The 8963-nt window shown below is 31.9% G+C and overlaps 1 long non-coding RNA gene across 1 annotated transcript; it reads left to right on the top strand.

The window, feature by feature from the left end:
• Positions 1 to 1408: 1408 nt before the first annotated feature.
• Positions 1409 to 4250, top strand: LOC114326924 (uncharacterized). Its single transcript, XR_007698411.1, has 3 exons — positions 1409 to 1917; positions 1976 to 2170; positions 3953 to 4250. It is a non-coding gene; the product is annotated as an uncharacterized LOC114326924 (long non-coding RNA).
• Positions 4251 to 8963: the final 4713 nt, after the last annotated feature.

Raw genomic sequence — 8963 nt, 5'->3', positions numbered from 1 at the left:
CAATATTTATTTATTTAAACCATTATAATGTATTGATAGCAAATGAGAAAATTATTTATTGTACAAAATAAAAATATTTTGTAGAAATAAACTTAACAAAATTTTATGAGATTAGTAGACACTCCCACTATTTCTAATAATTCTTCTTTTTTTAATGAAAGATTAAGTTGATTTGAGTTGATTTTAGCAGTTAACAGTGTGAGGTAGGAATTTTTGTGTTGTATGTTTCCTATTCCGAATGTCTCAAAAAAAATCTCGCGAGAGCGAATGTAGTATATATGTACTTACTTATCTGCTTTAACTCCCCGAACTTCTCCGACGGAAAAATTTTCACTCTTTTGAAAATATGTAGCCACCATACACATATCAACTATAGGTAAGTTATCAGACTGCCCTTTATAAAAACCCTCTTCGGTCATTTTAAAAAATATATCTTAAAAACACTCAAATATATCAGAAATAGAAATTATCAAATATATTTATAAAACTTAGTGTCAGTGTCAAAACGAATGCCAAACCTATAAGGGAACTTACACATTTTTTATTACGTAATATTATTCAGTTTCCTTTAAAAATAATATTTCCAAACTTTCACGCGGTAAAACCTCATAATAACTTAAAAGATAATTTAAAATCTATATATTTTTTTCTGTTTTCTGGCCTTGGTTTAGAAGAACCCTTAGCCAATGTAAAATAGTTCAAACGATCAAAAACTCTTGTGACGTTACATAACTGTATTTTCTACTGACGTTTATAGTGTCTAATTTAAAATTATAAACAATTTTGTTTACTTTGTTGGTGCAGAATGTACATGCACAACTATATGACGTCACTATGCGTTTTGGACCACCTGTTTTAATTTGAATTTTTAATCGTCTTTAGGGGCCAAACGAAAGACAAACAAAACTTTTTTTATCTTTGATACATGTTTTAAATTATGTTCTGTTGTGATTTATAACATTTTTTTCGAATTTAAAAATTTATGCAAGTTCCCTATTGAACTCAAACCATTTACTGTTGAACAAACCATACGCGCACACAACAATTGCCTACGGTTGTATACCATTGTGCCGAATGAGCGGCATCCATGCGCGCCGTAAGACTTACACTGCATTCTAACTCTGGATTTTACTTTAGAACTGAAAATATACAAACCGCTGCTTGGAAAATAATATACCGGTAATAACAATTATAAACAAAACGTGTTAAAAACTATCCTAAAACAATTAAAGAATTAATTTCGGAAAAAAAGAAAAGCTTAGACGTGTGTGGCAACAGACTATATTATTATTTGAAAACTTTAATCAACAACTCCAGCCAACAATTCAAACAAGAGATACAACGAATCAAAAATAAAACAATTGCTGTAATATCTAAGTGAGGTGGTAACAACGCAGTGAGTATTCTTTATGGAAAGTCACAATAAGACACAAGAATCTACAGGTCGAGCAAGTCTCGTAAATTTCACGATTGCGAGCCACGCTTCACGCAACCGTGTTTGCGTACTTGTGTTTCAAGTTGCGTGGTCGTACGGAGTTATATTTACCAAATTTAAATATAATCGTTTTCAAAATTAAATCAATATGTCAATATGGCTACTGGGTGTAAAAGATAAATCTTATTCTATCTGTTCTTAATGAGTTTTAGATAATTTTAGTTGTATTTCTTTGTAATTTTGTGTTGTACAAAGATTAATTTAACATTTTCTCTGGAAGTATTCATTTAGAAAGATAATATGCTTCATTGGTGTTGTGTTTTGAAGTGTGAAATGTGATAAAGTCAAGATAAAGTTCACTTTTAAACTGAACTAAATAAGGTATCTGAGAGACAACAATGGTTAAATGCAATACAATGTACAGGTTTTACTAGCGAAATGAAAATTTTCCTGTCCTGTCTGCTGTAATCATTTTATATCTGGTAAGTTACAATTACAACAGTAACGATTTTTGAAGATGTTAACATTTTAATCTTATAGGAAAACCAGCCGACTTAATAGATAATAACAATCTCCAGATTGGGTTCCTTCAATAAATATGGTCTATAAACACAATGAAATAAGTTCCCCAAAATCTAAAATGGAGTGGTATCAAAGGAGAATTAAAGGGAAAAATATTCATATTGAAATTATTTATAAGGCACTGGACTGTCTTAAATTCTACAATAATACTAGGTGGGTAAATGATTTTAGACATTTTTCATTAAGAGTAGATTAAGATTAAGTAGATTTTCATTCAGTAGATTTAAGACTTGTTTACACGGGTAGAGTAATGATGCAAGTACTTGATAGAGTAGAGTAACTCTACCTGTAAAAATGCTCAGCACAGTAGAATAGCTGGTAGAGTGTATAGTTGGAGTTAAAGTAGAGTGACTGGCAACCTATGGCAAAGTAACTACTCTATGACCACCACTACTGCCAAAATGTCTACTCGGCTGCACACTCTACCCATGGAACACGCTCAATTATGGCAGAATAGAGTAGGTAGGAGAGTACATGGGGGCGCTGTCATTCTGGCTGGAATTGTGTTTTGTGTAAATAGTGAAAATGAAGTTCACCGAAGATGAAACTTTAAAACTTGTAGAGCTATAATACGGCGAATACCAGTGTTTATGGAATTTAGGTAGTGTATACTACAGAAATAAAAGTTTGCAGCAAGCTGCGGAGGATGAAATCGTCGAAAGAATGGCAAAGGGGGCTTTGGAGTAAACAAGCTTAAGCAAAAAATTAAGAATTTAAGGTGCACTTATAATCAAGAGTGTTTAAAAATACAAAAATCGGTTTCACTATACTAGCATCAGTACTATACTTGTACTCTCCTCACGTGAATGGTATCAAGCCATTTTTGGTAGAGTACTACCACTACTCTACTCTCCTCAAAACTCTACCCATGTAAACAAGTCTTTAGAAACAGTGGAAAATGAGGTAGCTAGTAGAGTAGTAGTAGAGTAAAATATACTGGTTTAGCAAATTGCAATGTTTTAAGGTAATACAGTAGCGATAAACAGGTAGCCAAAACGTGTTCTAAGATTGTCACTGTAATTTTGAATATTTTTTCGAGGCATTTGGCACACGTATTCGTAAAATAATAAAGAATGGCGGTACAGAGCCCAATTTGAAAAATATATTAATATGTGGAAATTACTCTGTAATTATACAATATTTAAAAAATGAGCCTGTACCGCCATTAAGAAGAACAAAAAAATACACTTTCTTCAAATAAACTTTTTTATCCGATGCCTAGATTTTGTGTAATTTTGGAACTACTAATGAAATAAAAAATTTTAGTAGTTCCAAAATAACACAAAATCGGATAAAAAAAGTTGTATTTGAAAAAAGTGTATTTTTTTGTTCTTCTTAATGGCGGTACAAGCTCGTTTTTTTTTATATTGTATTTAATTACAGAGTAATTTCCACATATTAATATATTTTTCAAATTGGGCTCTGTACCGCCATTCTTTATTATATTACGAATATGTGTGCCAAATATCTTGAAAAAATATTCAAAATTACAGCCGCAATCTTGGAACACATTTTCGCTACCTGTTGATCTATACTGTTTCCTCTTAAGATAGTTTTAATAGTTATTTATGATATAAGTATTAAATTTTAAGACGCGCATGTGAAAGTTAACTTGAAAAAATAATTTTATTAATGTTTTGACTTCCACATCAGATGTCATTGTCAAAATACAAAATATTCATTATTATTAGGTTTGTTCTAGCAAACGGTCAAACTAGTCAAAAACCATCAGCAAACAGTTGGTCAGTAAAAGAACATAATACAGTCACCAGTGCGATCCCCTCTACTCGCGCTGGTCCACTATTCGCTGATGGTTTCAAACTGATGCTAGAACAAACCTATTATTATTATACATATCATTATCTGTAAATAATATTTCTTCTGATTGTTAATTGTAAAGGATAGAAAAATTACCATTTATTTTATTTTTTTTAGAATCAGCTGAAGAAGTGGTCTACAAAAAAACCAGGAAGGAAACGGAATATGTGGCTACGAAAGGCAAAAGAAAGGTTTACAAAGCAAATGTGACACATTTTTTTGAAATATTTAGGAATATCAGTAAATTGCATTAAAAAAATGTATGAAAAGATTTTGTTCAATAAAAATGTTTATATTTATCAAGGATGTATTATTTGGTATGGCCACATATCGTCAGTGATGTAATAATACATCCTATCTGTTTTTTCATGAGTTTTGTAAGAGAGACTAAAAACTTGTCTTAGGGTCACCTCCTGTTTTCATATGATATTTTTTGACTTGTTTTGTAGTAAATTAAACTATCTATGAACTACAAAACAAGTCAAAACTTACATATGAACACAGGAGGTGACCTTAAAACATGTTTTTCCATCTCTCATACAAAACTCATGAAAAAACAGATAGGAGGTATTGTCACATCAGCAAGGATGTACAGTGATGAGTGCCCTAATAACCGGCAAAATATTTAGTTGTGAGATAAAAAGAAATGAAACTAGTCGAGCTGGGAAATTTAGCGAAATTAACCTTTAAATTTACGTTATATTGATCCCACCTTTACACATATCGGAGGAGTATGTCAACTAAAACTGTCACTGTGACAGTGGTAGTTTCCAAACTCGTCTGATACGTCTGAAGGTGGTACACAATCAATACAATCTAAATGTATAAGTTAATATCGCTAAATTTCCCAGCTCGACTAGTTTCATGTCTTTTTATCTCACTACTTAATACATCTTTTGTGCTATTTTGCCGGTTATTAGAGCGCTCATCACTGTATTTCTGGTATATCCAGGGAATGTCTACAAAATATATTTTGAATGTCCAGAGAACATTCGTGGACATTCATGGAATGTTCCAATAAGACATTCAGGTAATGTTTAAAATGCTGACACAGGATTTTCCTGGGATGTTCTCAGGGAACATGTTTTCGGGGATATTCCAGGAATTTTTCAATGTCTGTGTACCTTCTATGGACCTATATGGAATATTTTGGTGTTATTACCGCCGCACTCCACTTGCGATTTGTAATCAGGAAGATTGAACACATTGTTTCAAATACAAGTCAATCCATTTGCGACTAAATAATCATGGATTGACTTCTATTTGAAAGAATGTGTTCAATCTTCACAACTACAAATCGCAAGTGGAGTCCGGCGCTTAGGGCTACTTCCTCTTCGGTATTATGTATTATACTACAGAAATCAGGAACTTTCCTTCTAAATATATGTATGCATCTTGGCCATCAAACATATTCTTCCAAACATTTTTTTAAGGGGTCTTGTGGGTAAAAAAAGTGACTTTTTAAAAAAATTATATCTCGAAAACTAAAATTTATTTTTATTTATAATTGGAACATGTAAAAGTATAGTACTTAAGGTAGTCTCAAAAAAAGTTTCAGCCAAAAATATTCATTTTTGTAGAGTTTAAGTTTTTTTGCGTTGGCAGCATAACTAAGTCCAGTCTCATCTGAAATCAAAAAGTTTCTTGTAGTTTATACCTCTGGCTAGAATATGAACGAAGGAATTAAAAAAAAATGAAATTTGAAGATTTTACATAAGTTTAAACACATTTTTGACCCCAATTTTTCTCATTTTTAAAGTAGTTTTTTTTATAAAACAAAAATGACCTCATCTAATAAAAAATCCTTTGTTGATTCACTAGCCAGAGGTATAAACTACAAGAAACTTTGATTTCAGATGAGACTGGACTTGTTATGCTGCTCACGGCAAAAAAGGGCTGTTGTCGAAAAATTGCAGTCAACTCTACAAAAATGAATATTTTTGGCTGAAATTTTTTTGAGAGTACTATACTTTTACATGTTTCAATTATAAATAAAAATAATTTTTAGTTTCCAAGATATAATTTTTTAAAAAGTCACTTTTTTTACCTGCAAGCATTGATTATAAATATTCCTCTGCAAGACAACAACTTAACAAATTGTTGATTTCAAATTGTAACAGTTGTTTTGCAAAGTATGCTGCCCTCTTGTATTTTCTGTGTTATCTTCATCATACAATTACTTCATCTAAAAACTTTCTGCGATATATTCGCAACAACAAAAACAAACAAAACAAAAAAAAATAAAACAAAAGTTTAACCACCTTCACACCACAGAATCAAGCAATCAAGTTACACAAAATTATCTTTCTAAATGAATACTTCCAGAGAAAATGTTAAATTAATCTTTGTACAACACAAAATTACAAAGAAATACAACTAAAATTATCTAAAACTCATTAAGAACAGATAGAATAAGATTTATCTTTTACACCCAGTAGCCATATTGACATATTGATTTAATTTTGAAAACGATTATATTTAAATTTGGTAAATATAACTCCGTACGACCACGCAACTTGAAACACAAGTACGCAAACACGGTTGCGTGAAGCGTGGCTCGCAATCGTGAAATTTACGAGACTTGCTCGACCTGTAGATTCTTGTCAATAAGACGCCTCAGAAAACCAATAATACAGAATCCACCTATAATATCAGGGGAAAGTGATAAAATATAATAAGCAGAAAGCTGACAAATTTGCTGAGCATCTAGAAAGTACTTTTCAACCAAAGGAAGGTGAACTTATTTATATCTGATCAGTGGGGAAGAATATGTGTTGAATAGTTCACTTTCCAGATACCGTGTAAATAGACATTTCTTTCAGTTCTGCTCCATTCAACCAAAGTGAATTCAATTCGATTGAACCGTGTAATTTCGCCTTATATACTAATCCGAATGAAATCCTAATAAAGAAAGCGTCCGGGTTTTACATGATAGCGGGAGAGATATTATTAAAGAAATTACCAGAAAAGGTCATATGTAATTAAACTTACAGACCTGTGTACCGGAGATTAATATTTTAATACGGCTGTGAGACAATGAGACACACTACCGGTAAAGTCACGCGCTCCACCAAGATCACAGCACCGTGCGACACAGATGTCTTTGTCACGCGGGGCTTAACATGTTAAAATATGTATCTAAAGATGTTGTTCTGAAGCTATTTCCTTTTGGCATTTTTATAATTAACTATTTAGATGGGAAATAAACGTTTTTTGGTTGTCTTTTTAAAGACAGCTGGACAGATCGCGTGCTATGATTTTTTGTGGCGGATATTCTTGAGTTGGGGTTGATTTCATGTAATCGAATGAACTATCTTTCAGTAAAGTCGTCCCAGGATCGCAATTCACAAATATTGGCATAATATCATTTTAAAGTAAAAGACTTTAAAATGTATCCTATGTCTGAATTGCCGATATAAATGAGTCAGATTAAATAAATTATTAGAAGAATTTTTACTAAGCAACAACATTTTTGTTTAATTTAGTAGTATTTTGTATTTTGACAACGACACCCGATTTGGGCGTCGAAAAGTTGATACAATTATTTTTTTCAATTTAATTGTGGCTTATTTCCCATCTAAATAGTTAATTATGTATCTAAGATTTAAGATAATAAGATGTGGAAATAATAACATGTGGAAAACAGCAGAAATACCTAGTTATTACGATTCTTTTATTCTAAAACCAAGGTACCACATGAAATCCCACATGAAATACCGCCACATGAAATCCCATCTTTGACTGTCTACGCCATCTATGTGTTAAGTGATGGATGAATGAACAGAACCGGGAACTGTAAACAGACTCAATCAGACGACGACGACTCCAGACGATCTTCTCGCATTCGCATTCCTATTCTCCTGTTACAAAATCTTGTGAACTTGTTCGATTTAGTTTATTTATTTTGGATTTATGTAATTTTTATTTTTAGTACCTACATAATAAAAAGTATCAAAATCCTTTGTACCATAGAATGGTGTAAGATGAAGATGATTAAATTTAATTAAACAAGAATTGTTTTAGGCATTGATTTCTCGCGATACGAAAATCGACTTGTTTCTTGTTTTGCGTTTTGCCGTTATATTTCTTAATCTTTGTTTTTAGAAATCCATCAAACGAGCTATTCAAACAAATTTTAATAATGGTCTTTTTTACATAAATTTCACTTAATTAGGATAACATTCTTTTAAGAATTTGGATTGGGATTGGATGACAAAGGGAATAAAAAATAGATGAAGAATGTCTAAACAACTTACGTTTCGCCAATGATTATAGTCATAATAGCTAAGCATCTAGGTACCTATGGCAAGAGAGATGTGTTGTGGCTACAGAAAATGTAGGTTTAAATTAGTCCATGTGGTGAGACCGCTTCCGTCTGGAAAATTTTCTGATTCGGTTTCTTTGTGGATTCCTATTCAAAAATGTCCCCTTTAAACAAATCTGAAGGGTGCCGCGCGGAATTTTTGGGCAGAAATTGTTTTTTAAACAAATACAAAAGATCACGTTTTTTTGCTCTGGAACATATATTTTTAGGTTTTTGGGTCATTTTAAACACGTAAGGTATCTTGTAATTTTTCTTAAAAAGTGATAGTTTTCGAGTTATAGGCGATTTAACATCTATCTGAAAAATGCGAAAATACGCATTTTCGAGGCCTAAAAACTCATATTTAAATTAGCATTTTTGAGGTTGCCAGATACTTAAATTGAAGTTTTAACATTCAGCTTCAAGATTATGAAGAGTGATTGCGTCTAACCGTAACTTAAACCGTTGTTTTTTAATTGTTAAATATGCATGTCTATCCGATTTTTTTGCCGGTGCGGCGCGCTCTATTTCAAAAATCTCTTTTTCAGAGATTTTCAACGAAAACTTTTCCTTTATAAATTTGCAAAAGTCTGTGTGTTATTGCGTTGCCGCTCCTGCAATACTTAGAGCAGATGTATCGATGGATTCTTATGTAGTTTCCCAGATAGCATGCAATATTCCTGGGACATTCTCTCAATGTCCTGAAAAGAATATAAATATTCCGAATATTCCAGGAATATCGGCCGAATATATATATCTTGGACGAATATTCTGTGAATATTCCCAACAGAATATCCATAGAACAATACTATGGGTAAATTCTAA

Source organism: Diabrotica virgifera, chromosome 5, assembly GCF_917563875.1.
Source record: "Diabrotica virgifera virgifera chromosome 5, PGI_DIABVI_V3a".
In the NCBI taxonomy this organism is placed as follows: Eukaryota; Metazoa; Arthropoda; class Insecta; order Coleoptera; family Chrysomelidae; genus Diabrotica; species Diabrotica virgifera.
The sequence above is the reverse complement of the archived record's forward strand: the minus strand, read 5'-3'. Positions and strand labels throughout refer to the sequence as shown.